The 21,856-nt window shown below is 47.6% G+C and overlaps 1 long non-coding RNA gene across 1 annotated transcript in view; it reads left to right on the top strand.

Annotated features, from left to right (window-relative positions):
- Window positions 1-18,619, top strand: part of LOC144507766 (uncharacterized) — a 124,673-nt gene extending 106,054 nt beyond the window's left edge. The window contains exon 3 of the long non-coding RNA XR_013500140.1: window positions 18,547-18,619. This is a non-coding gene — a long non-coding RNA (uncharacterized LOC144507766). The remainder of the gene's footprint in view (window positions 1-18,546) is intronic.
- The last annotated feature ends 3,237 nt before the right edge of the window (window positions 18,620-21,856 follow it).

The raw sequence follows: 21,856 nt of genomic DNA, 5'->3' as shown, positions 1-21,856 counted from the left end.
TCAACATCCTTGGGGTTACCATTGACCAGAAACTCAACTGGACTCACCACATAAACACAGTGGCTACAAGAGCAGGTCAGAGGCGAGTAACTCACCTCCTGACTCCCCAAAGCCTGTCCACCATCTACAAGGCACAAGTCAGGAGTGTGATGGAATACTCCCCACTTGCCTGGATGGGTGCGGCTCCCACAACACTCAAGAAGCTCAACACCATCCGGGACAAAGCAGCCCCGCTTGATTGGCACCCTATCCACAAACATCCACTCCCTCCACCACCAACGCTCAGTAGCAGCAGTGTGTACCATCTACAAGATGCACTGCAACAATTCACCAAAGATCCTTAGACAGCACCTTCCAAACCCACGACCATTTCCATCTAGAAGGACAAGGGCAGCAGATACATGGGAACACCACCACCTGCAAGTTCCCCTCCAAGCCACTCACCATCCTGACTTGGAAAGATATCACCGTTCCTTTGCAGTCGCTGGGTCAAAATCCTGGAATTCCCTCCCTAACGACATTGTGGGTCAACCCACAGCACGTGGACTGCAACGATTCAAGAAGACAGCTCACCACCACCTTCTCAAGGGGCAACTATCACAACTTAGTATGGGCTCCTGCTCTGCCCAAGACCGCAAGGAACTACAAAAGGTTGTGAATGAAGCCCAGTCCATCATGCAAACCAACCTCCCATCCATTGACTCTGTCTACACTTCCCGCTGCCTCAGCAAAGCAGCCAGCATAATTAAGGACCCCACGCAGCCCGGACATTCTCTCTTCCACCTTCTTCCGTCGGGAAAAAGATACAAAAGCCTGAGATCACGCACCAACCGACTCAAGAACAGCTTCTTCCCTGCTGCTGTCAGACTTTTGAATGGACTTACCTCGCATTAAGTTGATCTTTCTCTACACCCTAGCTATGACTGTAACACTACATTCTGTACTCTCTCGTTTCCTCCTCTATGAACGGTATGCTTTGTCTGTATAGCGTGCAAGAAACAATACTTTTCACTGTATGTTAATACATGTGACAATAATAAATCAAATCAAATCAGAAAACTAGGGATGGGCAATAAATGCTACATTTATTGTCTCCTGTCTGGAGACAATACACATCTCTTTAACCTGTGCTTAACGCTCTCTCCACCCACACTGTCTGTACCTTTAAGACTTGATTACCTGTAAAGACTCACATTCCAACCATTATTTTGTAAATTGAGTTTGTGTCTCTATATGCCCTGTTTGTGAACACAACTCCCACTTACCTGATGAAGGAGCAGCGCTCCAAAAGCTAGTGGCTTTTGCTACCAAATAAACCTGTTGGACTTTAACCTGGGTGTTGTGAGACTTCTTACTGTGTTTACCCCAGTCCAACACCGGCATCTCCACATCAATAAATGCTTGCCAGAACAGTGAAGCCCATGGTCCATGAATTAATAAAAGAAATGCTACCTTGGCATCGAGGGCAGTCACCCTCGCCTCTTCTCTTGAGCTCAGTTCTTTTGGTCCATCACCGCAGGGGGGGAGTCTAGACACCCGCCTGTGCCCAATCACAAATAGACATTTCCATAACAACCCAATGCCTTGAATTAATGAAAATACTAATCACCAAAGAGCCACATGTATTTGGATCATTCAAACAACCTCATACCTGATGCAGCGTGTTTCCAATGGAGCCTCACCTGTGCTATTTCGCAGCTTTCAGTCTTTCCCACTCATTTGGGGTATGTTTTCATAAGCATGGAGCTCTTTCCGGTGTGTTAATTTGCATACATATATCACAATTGAAAATCACTCCCTATTACCGTCTGACATGTTACTGCAGCGCCTGACACAAAACTATAAAACATTAAGAACCGACTGGGAAAATTCCACTGAACCTGGGTTTATTTGATTTCAGTGGTGGAAGGTTGTAATGTCCTAACTATGGCGGCACGGTGGCACAGTAGTTAGCACTGCTGCCTCACAGTGCCAGGGACCCGGGTTCCATTCCTGGCTTGGTTCACTGTCTGTGTGGAGTTTGAACGTTCTCCCCGTGTCTGCGTGGGTTTCCTCCGGGTGCTCCGGTTTCATCCCACACTCCAAAGATGTGTGGGTTAGGTGGATTGGCCATTGCTACGTTGCCACTTAGCGTCCCGGGATGTGTAGGTTAGAGGGATTCAGCCGGGTAAATGTGTGGGGTTGTGAGGATAGGGCCTTGGGGTGGGGTTGTTGTCGGTGCAGACTCGATGTGCCGAATGGCCTCCTTCTGCACTGTAGGGATTCTATGATTCTATGATTAGCCATGCTAAATTGCCCCCTAGTGTCAGGGGAACTAGCTAGTGTAAATGTATGGGGTTGTGCGGATGGGGCCTGGGTGGGATTGTGGTCGGTGCAGACTTGATGGGCCGAATGGACTCCTTCTGCACTGTAGGGATTCTATGTTAAGGGTTGTAGATTTTAAACAAAAAGAAAAACAATGTGGGCTGGAATTCTCCAGCTGTTCATGCCGACGGGATTCTCCGGTCTATGGGAATTCCTATTGGCAGCGGCGGAAACGGAGAATCCCGCCGCCAGCAAACAACACGCCACCTCCCGCCAGCAGGAAACACATGGCTGGGAGGCCAGAGAATGTCGCCCGTGGTCTGCACACGTAGATTCAAAATAACAACAACAGATTTATTGAGAGAGTTGTTCGCTGCTCGGAACAGAAAATGAAACTGAAACAGCAGCCGGTGCAACACCCCAATGACGTCACCATCAAATCATGTGATCAGCTCTTAAAGCAATCACTGTGAGCATTTTATTAGGCATTATGTAACAATGCTAATGAGTTAATGCCTGAACAGTTAGCATGCAGTGGCAATTTCTTTAAAAATTCATTCAAGGGATGTGGACGTCGCTGGCTAGATCAGCATTTATTGCCCATCCCTAATTGTCCCTTGAGCAGGTGGTGGGTGAGCTGCCTTCTTGAACCCACTGCAGTCCCTGCGTTGCAGGTACACCCACAGTGCTGTTAGGGAGGGAGTTCCAGGATTTTGACCCAGCGACAGTGAAGGAACAGCCGATATAGTTCCAAGTCAGGACGGTGAGTGGCTTGGAGGGGAACTTGCAACTGGTGACGTTCCCATGTATCTGTTGCACTTGTCCTTCTAGATGGTGGGTTTGGAACAGTGGTGGGCAACCTGTGGCCTGGGGATTGGGAGGGGGTGCATGTGGGATGGGCAGGGGGTGTGGATAGGGGGGGAGCATGGGCTTATTTGGGTTCTGAGTGTCGCCTCCACGAGACATGTGCAGGGATACCACATTCTGCTGATTCCCGTCTGTGTAATTTTTTTTCCTGACTGAAGCGATTTGCACGTAAAGCGAGGGCGAGTGAAGTGAGGTGTGTGCTGATTGCTCACAACATTGACTGTGAGAGCTGTGCGCTCCCTCTGTGTCCAAAGCGTTAATATTCCTTTTCCATTTGCCATTTAAAGTTGATGATAGTTCTATTAATGTATGAATGATGAAGAAATTTTTACAACTCATTATGAAATATTTCGACACGGTGGCACAGTGGGTTAGCACTGCTGCCTCCCAGCGCCAGGGACCCGGGTTCAATTCCTGGCTTGGGTCACTGTCTGTGCAGAGTTTGCACATTCTCCCCGTGTCTGTGTGGGTTTCCTCCGGGTGCTCCGGTTTCCTCCCACAGTATGAAAGAGGTGCTGGTTAGGGTGCATTGGCCGTGCTAAATTCTCCCTCAGTGTAACCCGAACAGGCGCCGGAGTGTGGCGACCAGGGGATTTTCACAGTAACTTCACTGCAGTGTTAATGTAAGCCTACTTGTGACACTAATAAATCGGTTTCCTCCCACAGTCTGAAAGATGTGTAGGTTAGATGGATTGGCCATGCTAAATTGCCCCTTAGTGTCCAAAGATGTGCCGATTAGGTGGATTGGCCATGCTAAATTGCCCCTTATTGTGCCCCAGTAGCTTTGATTGGTGGATTCAGCAATCTGATGGAACAAACACCTGTATGTATACAAAGGCATCAGTCTTAAAACTGATGCTAAGCAATAAAATATTTAACTGCGCTCGATGAATATTTATGAGAAATTCATTTCAATTCTAACAATTTGGCACATTTGTAAACTCCACCCCAACTATTACACAGTTATGTTCCAAAACTGAACTTAATTTTGTTTTGCTGAATGTTTTAATTAATTTCATTTCATTTAATTCAATTTCATGTCTTTAGAGTGTGCAGCATCATTCCAGGAGGGATAGTGAGGCACTGGAAATGGTGTAGGAAAGATTTACTAGGACTATACCAGAACTTTTATTTTATTCAAGCATGGGACATGGGCATCGCTGGCTGGGCCAGCATTTATTACCCATCCCTAGTTGCCCTTGGAGGGCAGTTGAGAGTCAACCACATTGCTGTGGCTCTGGAGTCACATGTAGGCCAGACCGGGTAAGGACGGCAGATTTCCTTCCCTAAAGGAACATTAGTGAACAACATGGGTTTTTCCAATAATCGACAATGGTTTCATGGTCATCAGTAGATTTTTATTGATTTCACATTTCACCATCTGCCCCGGGATTCGAACCCGGGTTCCCAGAACATTACCCTGGGTCTCGGGGTTACTAGATTATTCATTTATGGGACATGGGCATCGCTGGCTGGGCCAGTATTTATTGCCCGTCCCTAGTTGTCCTTGGAGGATGGTTAAGAGTCAACCACATTGCTGTAGCTCTGGAGTCACATGTAGGCCAGACCGGGTAAGGACGGCAGATTTCCTTCCCTAAAGAGACATTAGTGAACCAGATGGGTTTTTCCGACAATCGACAATAGTTTCATGGTCATCAGCAGATTTTTATTGAGTTTACATTTCACCATCTGCCGAGGCGGGATTCAAACCCGGGTCCTCAGAGCTCTGGATTACTAGTCGAGTGACGATGCCACTGTGCCACCACCTCCCTGCAGGATTAAAAATGGAACTCAAAGGGTGAGTTTGATTCTGTTATACATTATAATAATTTAGGGTCTCTGCATGAGGAGCTCTTGCGGAGACTGATGTTCCTGAGGGTGTTGGAATCCCACCCATCTCTGCAGCCTCAATTTTCGCTCTTTTATATTCATTCATAGGACATGGACGTCGCTGGCTGGGCCAGCATTTATTGCCCATCCCTAGTTGCCTGAGGGCAGTTGAGAGTCAACCGCATTGCTGTGGCTCTGGAGTCACAGGTAGGCCAGACCAGATAAGGACGGCAGATTTTCTTCCCTAAAGGACCTGAGTGAACTGGGTGGTCATAACCATCAGGAAAGACTGAATATGCTGGAGAGTTTCTCCTTGGCAAAAGGATTGAGATAGTGACGTGATAGGGTTATTTAAATTCATGCAGGGGTTTGTTAAAAAGTGACGTCGAGAAGATGTTTCAATTTGTGGATGAGTCCTAAACTCGGGCTTATAAATAAATGATAATCATTAATAAATCCTATAAGTGGCACGGCGGTGCAGTGGTTAGCACTGCCGCCTCACAGCGCCAGGGACCCGGGTTCGGTTCCCAGCTTGGGTCACTGTCTGTGCGGAGTCTGCATGTTCTCCCCGTGTCTGCGTGGGTTTCCTCCCACAGTCCGAAAGATGTGCAGGTTAGATGGATTAGCCATGCTAAATTGCCCCTTAGTATCCAAAGATGTGCAGGTTAGGTGGATTGGCCATGCTAAATTGCCCCTTAGTGTCCAAAGATGAGCAGGTTAGGTGGATTGGCCATGCTAAATTGCCCCTTAGTATCCAAAGATGTGCAGGTTAGGTGGATTGGCCATGCTAAATTGCCCTTTAGTGTCCAAAGATATTCTGGTTATGTGCATTGGCTGTGCTAAATTGTCCCTCAGTGTGCCCGAACAGGCGCCAGAGTGTGGCAACGAGGGGATTTTCACAGTAACTTCATTGCAGTGTTAATGTAAGCCTACTTGTGACACTAATAAATAAATAAACTTAAACTTAAAAAAATAATTTTGAAGAAACCACTTTGCCCAGACATTGGTTCGAATGTGGAACTCACTATCACGTGGTGTGGTTGGGCTGAATAGTGTCGATGCAATAAAGGGGGAAAGCGGATCAGGGAGATATGAATAGAAGGGTGTGCTGATAGGGAGAGATGCCACAGGGTGGGAGGAGACTCAGGTGTAGCAGGGTGTCGAATCTGTGGAATTCTCTATCACAGGAGACCATGGAGGCCAAGTCACTGATTGCAGTTAAGAAGGAAATAGATAGATTTCTCGGCTCTCCAGGTGTCAAGGCGTATGATTTTGATTTGATTTGTGTAGGTTAGATGGATTAGCCATGCTAAATGTGTAGGGTTACAGAGGTAGGGCAGGAGAGAAGGTCTGGGTAGGATACCCAGTCAGAGAGTCGCTGCAGACTTGGTAGCCTCTTCTGCACTGTAGGGATTCTATGATTATTGTCACATGGATTGGGATACAGTAAAAAGTATTGTTTCTTGCGCGCTATACAGCCAAAGCATACCGTTCATAGAATACGTAGGAGAGAAGGAAAGGAGAGGGGGCAGAATATAGTGTTACAGTCATGGCTAGGGTGTAGAGAAAGATCAACTTAATATATGGTTAGTCCATTCACAAGTCTGATGGCAGCAGGGAAGAAGCTGTTCTTGAGATGAGGGCAGTGAGTTGACGTTGTCTACATGGACTTTAGCAAGGCTTTGACAAGGTACCAGATGGTAGGTTGTTGCATGAGGTTAAATCTCACGGGATCCAGGGTGAGGTAGCCAAGTGGATACAAAGTTGGCTTGATGACAGAAGACAGAGGGTGGTTGTAGAGGGTTGTTTTTCAAACTGGACCAGTGGTGTGCCCTAGGGATTGGTGCTGGGTCCACTGTTATTTGTCATTTATATTAATAATTTGGATTAAAGTTTAGGAGGCATGGTTAGTAAGTTTGCAGATGACAGCAAGATTGGTGGCACAGTGGACAGTGAAGAAAGTTATCTCCAATTGCAACGGGATCTTGATCAATTGGGCCAGTGGGCTGACGAATGGCAGATGGAGTTTAATTTATATAAATGTGAGGTGATTCATTTTGGTAGATTGAACCAGGGCAGGACTTACTCAGTAAATGGTAGGGCGTTGGGGAGAGTTATAGAATAAAGAGATTTAAGGGTACAGGTTCATAGCTCCTTGAAAGTGGAGTCACAGGTGAACACAGTGGTGAAGAAGGCATTCAGGATGTTTGGTTTCATTGGTCAGAACATTGAATACAGGAGTTGGGATGTCTTGTTGAGGTTGTACAAGACATTGGTAAGGCCACACTTGGAATACTGTGTGCAATTCTGGTCACCCTGTTATAGAAAGGATATTATTAAACTAGAAAGTGTGTAGAAAAGATTTACTAGGATGCTACTGGGACTTGATGGTTTGAGTTATAAGGAGAGGCTGGATAGACTGGGCCTTTTCTCTCTGGAGCATAGGAAGCTTAGGGGTGAACTTAAAATGATCTATAAAATAATGAGGGGCATAGATCAGCTAGATAGTCAACATCTTTTCCCAAAGGTAGGGGAGTTTAGAAGTAGAGGCCATAGGTTTACGGTGAGAGGGGAGAGATACAAAAGGGTCCAGAGGGGCAATCTTTTCACACAGAGGGTGGTGAGTGTCTGGAACAAGCTGTCAGAGGCAGTTGTAGAGGTGGGGACAATTTTGTCTTTTAAAAAGCATTTACACAGTTACATGGGTACGGTGGGTATAGAGGGATATGGGCCAAACGCTGGCAATTGGGATTAGCTTAGGGGTTAAATAAAGAGGCGGCAAGGATAAGTTGGGCAGAAGGGCCTGTTTCCATGCTGTAAACCTCTATGACTCGGCTGATATGTGACCTCAGACTTTTGTATCTTTTTCCCGACGGAAGAAGGTGGAAGAGAGAATGTCCGGGGTGCGCGGGGTCCTTGACGATGCTGGCTGCTTTTCCCGAGGCAGCGAGAAGTGGGGGGGGCGGGGGGAGAGTGTGGTGTTGAAATCGAAGCTGGAATTCTACTTCCTCGGGTGGATGGAGCTATTACAAGGGGGCATAACTATAGGGTTCATGGTAGGAGATATAGGAAGGATATCAGAGAGTGGTTGGGGTGTGGAATGGACTGCCTGCAGTGATAGTGGAGTCAGACACTTTAGGAACATTTAAGCGGTTATTGGATAGGCACATGGAGCACACCAGGATGATAGGGAGTGGGATAGCTTGATCTTGGTTTCAGATAAAGCTCGGCACAACATCGTGGGCCGAAGGGCCTGTTCTGTGCTGTACTGTTCTATGTTCTATGTTCTATGCCTCGCCGGCCACGGATTCGGAGCGGGAATTCGGAGCGGGAATTTACCGGTCTTACTCTTGCCTAGAGTGTGAGCCGTGATCATACTGAATGGCGGAGCAAACCCAATGGCCTCCTCCTGTTCCTGTTTCCTGTGTTTCAATGCGGTTTCAATGGCCTATTTCTGGGCTGTAAATCTTGTATAGTTTCCACTTAACTCACCACATGCTCTGGAATTGCGCTTGTAAATCCTAAAAACAAATCGTTCTTTCAGTGAACAGTAAGGAACACGCTCGCTGTGACATATTCCCTCTCTCTTTGCTCCCTGTTTATGCCAAATTAACACCAGTGAGAGGTTCCGAAACGTGAGGCTGATTGTGGCTATTGTGAATATTACTTAGCTGCCAATTACACCTGTCCCACCTTGACCATCCAACCTCAGCTCCAGCCATTAGAAACCCGCTGCGCTGCCACTAAATCACTCAGCAAACAAATGCCACGCTGATTAAGCACTCAAATTTTCCACAACCAATTTACTTCCATAATTAATCAGTAGCTATTTAAATCAGTTTGTGACTCACGGAGAATGAAAATGAAAAGCAAGCATTACTGAACACACTTTACGCAATAAATCTCATCCGAATGACTCTCATTTGCATTGCAAGTTGTTTGTTTGGAATTCTTACCCAAATAAATATGTTGCTGAGGTTTGCTTTTCCTATCTCCTCGCCATTTTGATGGGTCTTTGCAAATACTAATCTCCCCGCCCCCCTGCCATAGTTGCAGCTTGATATTTTACATAGAAACAAAGAAAACTACAGCACAAAAACAGGCCCTTCGGCCCCACAAGTTGTGCTGAACATATCCCTACCTTCTAGGCCTACCTATAACCCTCCGTCCTATTAAGTCCCATGTACTCATCCAGGAGTCTCTTAAAAGACCCGATTGAGTTCGCCTCCACCACCACTGACGGCAGCCGATTCCACTCGCCCACCACCCTCTGTGTGAAAGACTTACCCCTAACATCTCCCCTGTACCTACCCCCAGCACCTTAAACCTGTGTCCTCTCGTAGCAGCCACTTCCACCCTGGGAAAAAGCCTCTGAGAGTCCACCCGATCTATGCCTCTCAACATCTTATACACCTTTCTTAGGTCTCCTCTCATCCTACGTCTCTCCAAGCTAGGAAACAAAATTAGGTGGAAATAGGTTTTGAATTTGATTTGATTTATTATTGTCACATGTATTAACATATAGTGAAAAGTATTGTTTCTTGCGCGCTATACAAAGCATACCGTTCATAGAGAAGGAAAGGAGAGAGTGCAGAATGTAGCGTTACAGTCATAGCTAGGGTGTAGAGAAAGATCAACTTAATGCGAGGTAGGTCCATTCAAAAGTCTGACGGCAGCAGGGAAGAAACTGTTCTTGAGTGGCTTGGTACGTGACCTCAGACTTTTGTATCTTTTTCCCAAAGGAAGACGGTGGAAGAGAGAATGTCCGGGGTGTGTGGTGCCCTTAATTATGCTGGCCGCTTTGCGATCAACTTAATTCAACTAGGGGATTTTCACAGTAACTTCATTGCAGTGTTAATGTAAGCGTACTTGTGCCATTAATAAATAAACTTAAGATGCTACACACTGCTGCCACTGTGCGTCGGTGGTGGAGGGAGTGGATGTTTGTGGATGTGGTACCAATCAAGCGGGGCTGCTTTGTCCTGGACGGTGTTGAGCTTCTTGAGTGTTGTTGGAGCTGCACCCATCCAGGCAAGTGGGGAGTATTCCATCACACTCCTGACTTGTGCCTTGTAGATGGTGGACAGGCTTTGGGGAGTCAGGAGGTGAGTTACTCGCTGCGGGATTCCCAGTCTTTGACCTGCTTTGGTAGCCACAGTGTTTATATGGCTATACCAGTTCAGTTTCTGGGTCAATGGTAACCCCCAGGATGTTAATAATGGGGGATTCAGTGATGGTAATGCCACTGGATTTGATTTGATTTATTATTGTCACATGTATTAGTAAACAGTGAAAAGTATTGTTTCTTGCGCGCTAAACAGACAAAACATACCGTTCATAGAGAAGGAAATGAGAGAGTGCAGAATGTAGTGTTACAGTCATAGCTAGGGTGTAGAGAAAGATCAACTTAGCACGAGGTAGGTCCATTCAAAAGTCTGATGGCAGCAGGGAAGAAGTTGTTCTTGAGTCGGTTGATACGTGACCTCAGACTTTTGTATCTTTTTCCCAAAGGAAGAAGGTGGAAGAGAGAATGTCCGGGGTGCATGGGGTCCTTAATTATGCTGGCTGCTTTGCCGAGGCAGCAGGAAGTGTAGATAGAGTCAGTGGATGGGAGGCTGGTTTGCGTGATGGATTGGGCTACATTCACGACCTTTTGTAGTTCCTTGTGATCTTGGGCAGAGCAGGAGCCATACCAAGCTGTGATACAACCAGAAAGAATGCTTTCTATGGTGCATCTGTAAAAGTTAGTGAGAATCGTAGCTGACATGCCAAATTTCCTTAGTCTTCTGAGAAAGTGGAGGCGTTGGTGGGCTTTCTTAACTACAGTGTCAGCATGGGGGGGACCAGGACAGGTTGTTGGTGATCTGGACACCTAAAAACATGACGCTCTTGACCTTTTCTACTTCGTCCCGGTTGATGTAGATTGGGGCACGTTCTCCTTTATGCTTCCTGAAGTCGAAGGGACACCAGACATCATAGGTGCCGGCTATTCCAAACCTTCCGGATCATCTAACCATCTCCATCGCTGCCTCAGTTCATCTGGCACTGAAACCCTCGCCCAAGTCTTCGTCATACCTGACTAGATGTCCTCACACACTCACTAAACTCTGGCCTATCCAAAGGTCTGCTGTCCATAGAATCACCTACAGTGCAGTGGGAGGCCATTCAGCCCATCGAGCCTCCACCAACTCTCCGAAAGAGCATCTTACCCAGGTCCACCTCCTGACCCTATCTCTGTAACCCTGCACATTTAGCATGGCCAATCCCCCTCACCGGCACATCTTTAGACATTAAGGGGCAATTTACCAGGGCCAATCCTCCTAACCCTCACATCTTTGGACACTAAGGGCAATTTACCTGGGTCAAGCCACCTAACCTGCACACCTTTGGATACCAAGGGGCAGTTTAGCATGGCCAATTCACCTAACCTGCACACCTTTGGACACTAAGGGTCAATTTAGCATGGCCAATCCACCTAACCTGCACACCTTTGGACACTAAGGGACAATTTAGCATGGCCAATGCACCTAACCTGCACATCTTTGGAGTGTGGGTGGAAAGCAGAGCATCCACAGGAAACCCATGCAGACACGGGGAGAATGTGCAGACTCCACACAGACAGTGACCCAGGCCGGGAATCGAACTCGGGTCCCTGGCGCTGTGAGGCAGTGGCGCTAACCACTGTGCCACCGTGCCACCCATTTTCTACCACTCCTCTCACTGACTAACGTTGGTTCTCACTTACCCACCTGCTTTTGTGCTCACCTTCAACAGCCAGTCGCTGGCGTGGCCCCCTGGATCTCCGCCATTTTCATGGGCATTCATGGACAACGCCTGAATCAGTCAAGATTAGATCCACCACTCTATAGATCACTGCCAGAGACAGCAGCTACATTCCTCTGTCCACCATTTGGAAAGAATTGTTCTGTATATAAAATACTCAATGGGATTGATAAAGTAAATGTGAACCAAATGTTCCCCCATCTAGAACAGCCTAGACATCTCCACATCATGAGGGACATGGACATAGTTGAAGGGTCGGTCACGAGGGGGACATTGGTTCAAGGTGAGGGGCAGGAGGTTCAGGGGGGATTTGAGGAAAAGCTTTGTTACCCAGAGGGTGGTGAGGGTCTGGGAGGGTGGTGGAGGCCTCACATCCTTTAAAAAGTATCTGGATGAGCATTTCCTAGAATCATAGAAACCCTACAGTGCAGAAGGAGGCCATTCGGCCCATCAAGTCTGCGTCGACAACAATCCCACCCAGGCCCTTTCCCCATAACCACACAGATTTACCCCGCTAATCCCTCTAACCTACGCATCCCGGGACACTAAGGGGCAATTTAGCACGGCCAGTCCATCCAATCTGCAGCACGTCTTTTGGACTGTGGGAGGAAACCGGAGCACCCGGAGGAAAAACACGCAGACACGGGGAGGACGTGCAGACTCCGCACAGACAGTGACCCGAGCTGGGAATCGAACCCGGGTCCCTGGAGCTGTGAGGCTGCAGTGCTAACCACTGTGCCGCCCACTTGGCACATTACAACATTCAGGGTTACGGGCCAAGTGCTGGTAAATGGGATTAGGTGGGAGGTCAGGTGTTCCACATGTGTCGATGCAGACTTGGTGGGCCGAATGGCGGACTGGGTGAAATGGGGGCGGGTTCGGAAATGGCTGGTTGAGCTTAGCAGTGGTTTAGGTTTCTGGAGATAAATTTAGCCGCAGTCAGCAGGCTGGGAAGGAAGGTTCCCTGGGCTATACAAGGATGTCGTCGCCACGGCCAAGGTCAGTACTCAGACATTGAAAACAGCAACCTTGGAGAGACAGAGGACTATGGAGGGGAAGCGCAGGCTCAGCAATATCGCTGCCACTTTGACAAGGATCTGGGAGGATAATGAAGAGTTAGATGATGATAGAACGCAACAGTTCAGCCTCTGGGGAGTGGGGAGGAGATGTAATTCCAATATTGCACAATAGCAGCTGTCCTTGCAGCTTCCCTGGTGAACAATATGGAACAGTCAGCACACACTACACAGCTATCACAGAGCAGTCAGTGTTCAGAACCAATCAGGAGTTTGCTATTTGCATGCTACATACCCGCGAAACCCTCCTGTGGGAAGCCACACCAACATATTAACTATAGCAGCTGCATCAATCAGATAAGCTGCCATGCACAACCGAGAGGCTTTAATAATCTCCTCTCCCTGGACCTGCTTTCTCCCTCAGTGCTGTTTATTCTTTAGTTCCTCCCACAGCTACGAGGAGGGAGAAAGCCAAAAATAGGAACAGGCTCAAATGGCCGAATGGCCTGTTCCTCTTCCTATTTTTGCCTTCAAGCCTGTTCCTCTATTCATAGAGTCATAGAGGTTTACAGCATGGAAACAGGCCCTTCCGCCCAACTTGTCCATGCCGTCCTTTTTTTTAAAGCTCTAAGCTGGTCCCAATTGCCCACATTGGGCCCATGTCCCTCTATACCCATCTTACCCATGTAACTGTCTAAATGCTTTTTAAAAGGCAAAATTGTACCCGCCTCTACTAATACCCCTGGCAGCTCGTTCCAAACACTCACCACCCTCAATTAGATCACAGATAGAATCATAGAATCCCTACAGTGCAGGAGGACATTTGGCCCATCGAGTCTGCACTGACAACAATCCCACCCAGGCCCTATCCCCGTAACCCCACGTATTTACCCTGCTGGTTGCCCTGACGCTATTGGGCAATTTAGCACGGCCAATCAACCTAATCCACACGTCTTTGGACTGTGGGAGGAAACCGGAGCACCCGGAGGAAACCCACGCAGACACGGGGAGAACGTGCAGACTCCGCACAGACAGTGACCCAAGCCGGGAATCGAACCCGGCTCCCTGGCGTTGTGAGGCAGCAGTGGGAGTGAGTTCCACATTCTCCCCACTCCCTGTGGGAGCGAGTCCCACGTTCTCCCCATTCCCTTTGGGAGCGAGTCCCACATTCTCCCCATTCCCTTTGGGAGTGAGTCCCACATTCTCACCACTCTCTGGTTTCTCCCGAATTCCCCATTGGATTTCTCGGTGACTATCCGATATTGACGGTCTCGAGTTACGCGCTTCCCCAATAGAGGAAACCTTCTCTCTGTATCAACTCAATCAAACCATTTTGAGAATTTTAAAGACCTCGATCAGAACAGTCCTCATCTGATAACCCCGAGGACTTGCATGGGGAATCACTGATTGACCCCACTATTTGTCACAGTGGTTAGCACTGCTGCCTCACAGTGCCAGGGACCCGGGCTCGATTCCCAGCTTGGGTCACTGTCTGTACGGAGTCTGCACATTCTCCCCGTGTCTGCGTGGGTTTCCTCCGGGTGCTCCGGTTTCCTCCCACAGTCCGAAAGACGTGCTGGTTAGGGTGCATTGGCCGTGCTAAATTCTCCCTCAGTGTAACCCGAACAGGTGCCGAAGTGTGGCGACTAGGGGATTTTCACGGTAACTTCATTGCAGTGTTAATGTAAGCCTACTTGTGATACTAATAAATAAACTTCAAAACTTAACCAGCACGTCTTTTGAACTGTGGGAGGAAACCGGAGCATCCGGAGGAAACCCACGCAGTCACGGGGAGAACGTGCAAACTCCACACAGTGACCCAAGACTGGAATTGAACCTGGGTCCTTTAAAGTTAAAGTTTATTTATTAGTCACAAGTAAGGCTTACATTAACACTGCACTGAAGTTACTGTGAAAATCCCCGAGTCACCACACTCCGGCGCCTGTTCGGGTTACACTGAGGGAGAATTTAGCACGGCCAATGCACCCTAACCAGCACGTCTTTCGGACTGTGGGAAGAAACCGGAGCACCTGGAGGAAACCCACGCAGACACAGGGAGAAGGTGCAGACTCTGCACAGTCAGTGACCCAAGCCGGGAATCGAACCCGGGTCCCTGGCACTGTGAGGCAGCAGTGCTAACCACTGTGCCACCGTGCCGCCAATGTCGCTAGCTTACAATACATTGGGATATTCTATTACGGAACGTTAAAAAGGCGCCATACAGATGCAAGCTGTTACTATCGAGGGAGAGGAATCTCAGTAAATTGGGCTGGGTACAGTGACCCAGAGTGCTGTAACATTTGAACATGATTGCCTGTGACTTTACATTCCACTGTTTAGCTTTGTCGCCCTGCAATTCATTGACATTATTCATCTCTGCTCTGTTAAACCTTCTGACATCTCAGCACTCTCTGGCTCGCAACACAGTAATCTCATTGTGATTCATAAACACATTTTCCCAGCGCCTTCTTATTGCCCCTTATAATTGATACCCTAACTTATCGCTTCACCATTGGAAAGATATTGTTAGAAAAAGGGGAACCGATAAGGCAGGCTTGGTTGAATCATAGAATCCCTACAGGCCCAATCGAGTCTGCACCGACCACAATCCCACTCCCACAACCCCACATATTTACCCTGCTCATCCCGCCCCCCTCCGCACTGACAGTGGCCCTAGCCGGGAATCGAACCCGGGTCCTTTAAAGTCACAGTTTATTCATTAGTGTCACAAGTTGGCTCACATTAACACTGAAATGAAGTTACTGTGAAAATCCCCCAGTCGCCACACTCCGGTGCCTGTTCGGGTAACACTGAGGGAGAATTTAGCACGGCCAATGCACCCTAACCAGCACGTCTTTCGGACTGTGGGAGGAAACCAGAGAACCCGGAGGAAACCCACGCAGACACGGGGAGAATGTGCAGACTCCGCACAGACAGTGACCTAAGCCAGGAATCGAACCCGGGTCCATGGCGCCGTGAGGCAGCAGTGCTAACCACTGTGCTGCCGTGTAATTACACAATGGCCATGAAATTGAATATATCTTCATATCAATGAGATTTTGGAAGGCTTTCATCACTGGAATCTAATTGCTGTAATTATGTAACCCAAGAAATTAAAAAGAAAAGTTTGAATTCTCTTTAATGTATTCAGAATTGAATTACTGCGTGTAATTTTCACTTTCTCGTAAATGAATCAGAGATGGAACTTTTACCGTTTTTCAAGATTGTAAATGGAATAATACATTTACTCAAGGGAAGATTAAACAGGTGCTTTAACCCGATAAAATTAAAGTCTCTATATATTATTAATACATTAGTGAAAATCTCCAAGAATTTTGAAGGCCAGCGTAACCCGTCTTGGCAATAAAATGACAGCTGAAGATAAATTAACTATCTCAGTTTTTATTTTATTTCAGAGAGTTGATTTCTCTCTGCCTCAAAGGCCCTGAATTCAAATTTCAAGATCTGCCCTCGTGGGATTCGAACCCAGGTTATTAGTCCAATGACAATAGCCCATCCTCATCAATGGGAATGAAGTGGAAATGGTCGAGAGCTTCAAGTTTCTAAGTGTCCAGATCACCAACAACTGTCCTGGTCCCTCCACGCCGATGCTATAGATAGGAAAGCCCACCAACGCCTCTACGTTCGCAGGAGACTAAGGAAATTTGGCATGTCAGCTACGACTCTCACCAACTTTTACAGATGCACCATAGAAAGCATCCTTTCTAGTTGTTTCACAGCTTGGTATGGGCTCCTGCTCTGCCCAAGACTGCAAGAAACTACAAAGAGTCGTGAACGAAGCCCAGTCCGTCACGCAAACCAGCCTCCCATCCATTAACTCTGTCTACACTTCCCGCTGCCTCGGCAAAGCAGCCAGGATAATCAAGGACCCCACGTACCCCGGACATACTTTCTTCCACCTTCTTCCGTCGGGAAAAAGTTACAAAAGTCTGAGGTCACGTACCAACCGACTCAAGAACAGCCTCTTCCCTGCGGCTGTCAGACTTTTGAATGGACTTACCTTGCACTAAGTTGATCTTTCTCTACACCCTAGCTATGACTGTAACACTACATTCTGCACTCTCCTGTTTCCTTCTCTATGAACAGTATGCTTTGTCTGTATAGCGCGCAGGAAACAATACTTTTCACTGTATACATGTGACAATAATAAATCAAATCAAATTAAATCAATACTATGCCTTGTCCACCTGACACCTCCATCCTCACAGAGGATTATCAAGTGGAAGGATTAATTCCTCAACTGGATGATCCTTGACTGTTGCTATGTTACAGGTTCCGGAACTGACCATCACCTGAGCTTTCGTGATGGTCAAGTTACATAGCTTCAGCAGCGAGTTTCTGTCTTGGCCGACCCCACTCCCCGGTTGCCTAGCAGCCTAAGATGCTCAGTCCAGAGTTCAAATAAATGCCCTCGTGGGTTCCTTTAAAGGTCACTGTCTAACCAGACTAACCCGTGACACCATGTCTGGGCAGTAAATAAATCCTTTTCATGAAATATGATTAAGTGTTCTAAACATTCTTTCCAACCAAAACTTTAACTGGTAAATCTTGCATTTCCAAGGTTCAATTATTCTCTCGAAATATGGCTTCATCCTAATGTTTTTTTATCGTGATGCCTTGCAGTAAACTGCTCTTGGACAATATTCCTTAAAATCAATAATAATACATTCAAAATATCAGCATATGGGTTTTACAATCATAATCACTCATTTGAATCAATCACGGCATCTCATAGGATAAATTGCTTCTTGTTTGCTCATAAACCTATTTTAAAAGCCATTTAACTGGTTTAAAAATCTTATCGCCCTATTAGGGGTTCCACTTACACATCTCCATACTCACATAGGATCAGACACCAACTGGAAATAAATAAGCCTAATTCATCAATTGGATTTTTTTTTTACTGTCAGTATTTTGTTTTATCCAACACCCAATATTTTTAGTACCAGCATATAAGGGTTCGGTGGCAAAGAGGTTCACACTGCTGCCTCACAGCACCAGGGACCCGGGTTCGATTCCCGACTTGGGTCACCGTCTGTGTGGAGTCTGCATGTTCTCCCCGTGTCTGCGTGGGTTTCCTCCGGGTGCTCCGGTTTCCTCGCACATACCGAAAGACATGCTGGTTAGATGCATTGGCCGTGCTAAATTCTCCCTCAGTGTATCCGAACAGGCGCCGGAGTGTGGCGACTAGGGGATTTTCACAGTAACTTCATTGCAGTGTGAATGTAAGCCTACTTGTGACTAATAAATAATAAATAAATAAACCATAGACTCCCCACAATGCAGAAGGAGGCCATTCAGCCCATCAAATTTGCACCAACTCTCCAACAGAACATCTTTACCCAGACCCATTCCCCTGCACTATCCCCGTAACCCCGTGGTTTAGCATGGCCGGTCCACCTAATCTGCACATCTTGGATATTAAGGGGCAATTTAGCATGGCCAATCCACCAAACCTGCATATCTTGGGCCACTATGGGGCAATTTAGCACGGCCAGTCTACCTAACCTGCACATCTTTGGAGTGTGAGAGGAAACCGGAGCACCCGGAGGAAACCCACGCAGACACGGGGAGAACGTGCAGACTCCGCACATACAGTGACCCAAACCGGGAATCGAACCCGGGTCCCTGGCGCTGTGAGACAGCAGTGCTAACCCACTGTGCCGCCGTGCCGTCCCACATTTATTTTGTAAGTTGATTTTTTTTCTCTTGTTTTGGTTTGCAGAAGGTTAATCTTGATCCTCGGAGCAACCAAGACTACTCGAGAATGTTGGCAACCTTAGCTCGCCATCGAGCAATGTCTTTGAAAGGGTAAGGAATACCAGGAGGGGTGGGAGGGGAGGGGGGGTGGGAGGAGGGGGGGGTGGATACGGTACCTGAAGTTGTCTTAGTTGCAGGTGGCACATCTCAACTCTGCCATCCATTGAGGGTCGGCACCAACTCACACGGCATTCAGTAAAGCACTTAGCTGAATTTGCCAGGACGGGATGTCACCTGTCCATGTTATCACGGAGCTGCCACCTGCCTCTCCGCAGTGACAAGTCCCTGTCAGTAGATAACTGGGCTAATATCGACTTGGGCCTCTTTGAACGGGGATAGTGACAGCACACAGCGCAGCTGTCACAGCTCACAGAGCCTAGAGAAAACAACTGTCACCTCTCTGAATCCGGAGACATTTAGTGCATCTGAAACAAAGCTTCGGAGCAGCGCTCCTATTAAACACAGGGACAAAGCCAGTGCTCTATATAGAAAACCATCACCTCGTGACCTGGTGCACACGTATTCCCAGGTGAGCTCGTCTCAGCAGTGTCCTAGCAGGTGACACTTTGAATGCTGGTAACCCTCCCGCTTTCACCTATTTCTGGATTACTCTAACCTTGAAGAGTAACACTTTCTTTTAATATTCCTGCCCTGAGGGGTGCCAACTCCTCATGAGGAATTATGCCACAGCCGTACCCACTGGCCCCCACGTTAGCTCGACCAGTCTGTCAATCACGCAGGGCACTGTTGGGACTGTCTGACAGTACAGGGATTTCAATCTCATCTAAATTGACTCTCCAGACGTCCGTACCTGGTTAGTGAGCAAGCGAGAACCATAAGACCATAAGACATAGGAGCAGAATTAGGCCACTCGGCCCATCGAGTCTGCTCCACCATTCAATCATGGCTGATATTTTTCTCATCCCCATTCTCCTGCCTTTTCCCCATAACCCCTGATCCCCTTATTAATCAAGAACCTATCTATCTCTGTCTTAAAGACACTCAATGACCTGGCTTTCACAGCCTTCTGCGGCAAAGAGTTCCACAGATTCACCACTCTCTGGCTGAAGAAATTTCTCCTCATCTCTGTTTTAAAGGATCGTCCCTTTAGCCTGAGGTTGTGCCCTCTGGTTCTAGTTTTTCCTACTAGTGGAAATATCCTCTCCACGTCCACTCCACCCAGGCCTTGCAGTATCCTGTAAGATCCCCCCTCATCCTTCTAAATTCCTGCCTTTTCCCCATAACCCCTGATCCCCTTATTAATCAAGAACCTATCTATCTCTGTCTTAAAGACACTCAATGACTTGGCCTCCACAGCCTTCTGCGGCAAAGAGTTCCACAGATCGGGTCTTGGTTATCCGAGAACAAGTCTGGTTAATTCGAACCCCCCTTGAGGCAATGTGAAGCACCCTTGTCCCTGCTGTCCAAGTAACGTCAATCATTTCAACAAAGAGTGAGGATCAAGCCAAGAAGGTTTGGGTCTTGTACTATTCAGTTCTTCACTGGACTTTGTGTTTACGAATGGAGTACTGTAAGCTCAGTTAACCACTGTGCTCCGGGCTTGTCACAGGAGCATTGGTGCACATTCTCCCCGTGTCTGCGTGGGTTTCCTCTGGGTGCTCCGGTTTCCTCCCACACTCCAAAGATTGGCCGTGCTAAATTGCCCCTTAGTGTCCCAAGATCATAGAATCCCAACAGTGCAGAAGGAGGCCATGTCCCATGTCCATTCTCTCTCCACAGATGCTGTCAGACCTGCTGAGATTTTCCAGCATTTTCTGTTTTTGTTTCAGATTCCAGCATCCGCAGTATTTTTCTTTAACTTTTATAGAAATGTCAATTACTGGGGGACATAGGTTTAAGCTAAAAGGGGGGGAGTTTAAAGGAGATGTGAGAGGCAAGTGTTTTACACAAAGTGGGGTAAGTGCCTGGAATGCGCTGCCAGAGGAGGTGGTAGAAGCAGATACAATAGCAACGTTTAAGAGGCATCTTGACAGATACATGAATAGGCAGCAAATAGAGGGATACGGACCGTGTAGCAGCAAAAGGTCTTTAGTTTAGAAAGGTGTCCTGTGTCGGTGCAGGCTTGGTGGATCGAAGGGCCTGTTCCTGGGCTGTTCTGTTCTTTGAACCCGATTGCTGTGTTAGTTTGAGTCCAGAGGTTCCCTATCTGGGGGGCGAGTAAGGAAGAGGTTGAAATATGCCCGTTGGGTGATACTGTACCAGAAACAGCCCAGATAGGTTAAAGTTAAAGTTTATTTATTAGGCACAAGTAGGCTTACATTAACACTGCAATGAAGCTACTGTGAAAATCCCCCAGTCGCCGCACTCCGTTGCCTGTTCGGGTAACACTGAGGGAGAATTTAGCACGGCCAATGCACCCTAACCTGCACATCTTTCAGACTGTGGGAGGAAACCGGAGCACCCGGAGGAAACCCACGCAGACACGGGGAGAACGTGCAGACTCTGCACAGACAGTGACCCAGGCCGGGAATCGAACTCGGGTCCCTGGCACTGTGAAGCAGCAATGCTAACCACTGTGCCACCGTGCCAATAAGTGTGATGAAATCTGATTTTAGGTTTCCTTGCAGTCTAGGGTTCTGTTGTCCCAGGCTCAAACCCCCTCACAAATGGGTGCACCCACACCTCAGGGACTGCAGCGATTCAAGAAGGCAGCTCATCTCCACCTTCTCAAGGACAATTAAGGATGGGCAATAAATGCTAGGCCCAGCCAGTGATGCCCGCATCCCTTGAAAAAGAACCATAGAACCCTACAGTGCAGAAGGAGGCCATTCGGACCATCGAGTCTGCACCGACCACAATCCCACCCAGGCCCTATCTCCATAACCCCATGCATTTACCCTAGCTAGTCCCCCCTGACACTAAGGGGCAATTTAGCACGGCCAATCCACCTAACCTGCACATCCTTGGACTGTGGGAGGAAACCGGAGCACCCGGAGGAAACCCACGCAGACACGGGGAGAACATACAGACTCCACACAGTCACCCGAGGCCGGAATTGAACCCGGGCCCTTGGCGCTGTGAGGCAGCAGTGCTAACCACTGTGCCGCCCTCAATTAATGAAACAAAACCCAGATGATTTGATCGTTATTGGATTGCTGTTTGACCTTGCTTTGTGTAAATTGGCATCTGCGTCTTCACTACACTTCAGAGCATATTTCATTGTCTGTAAACCGCTTAGGGAGTATTTATGTTGTGAAAAGTGCCATTTAAATGGAAGATATATAACGCAAGAGAAACCTCTTTGTCCATGCCAG

Source organism: Mustelus asterias, chromosome 19, assembly GCF_964213995.1.
Source record: "Mustelus asterias chromosome 19, sMusAst1.hap1.1, whole genome shotgun sequence".
Taxonomy (NCBI): domain Eukaryota; kingdom Metazoa; phylum Chordata; class Chondrichthyes; order Carcharhiniformes; family Triakidae; genus Mustelus; species Mustelus asterias.
This window is presented reverse-complemented; position numbering and strand designations above follow the sequence as displayed.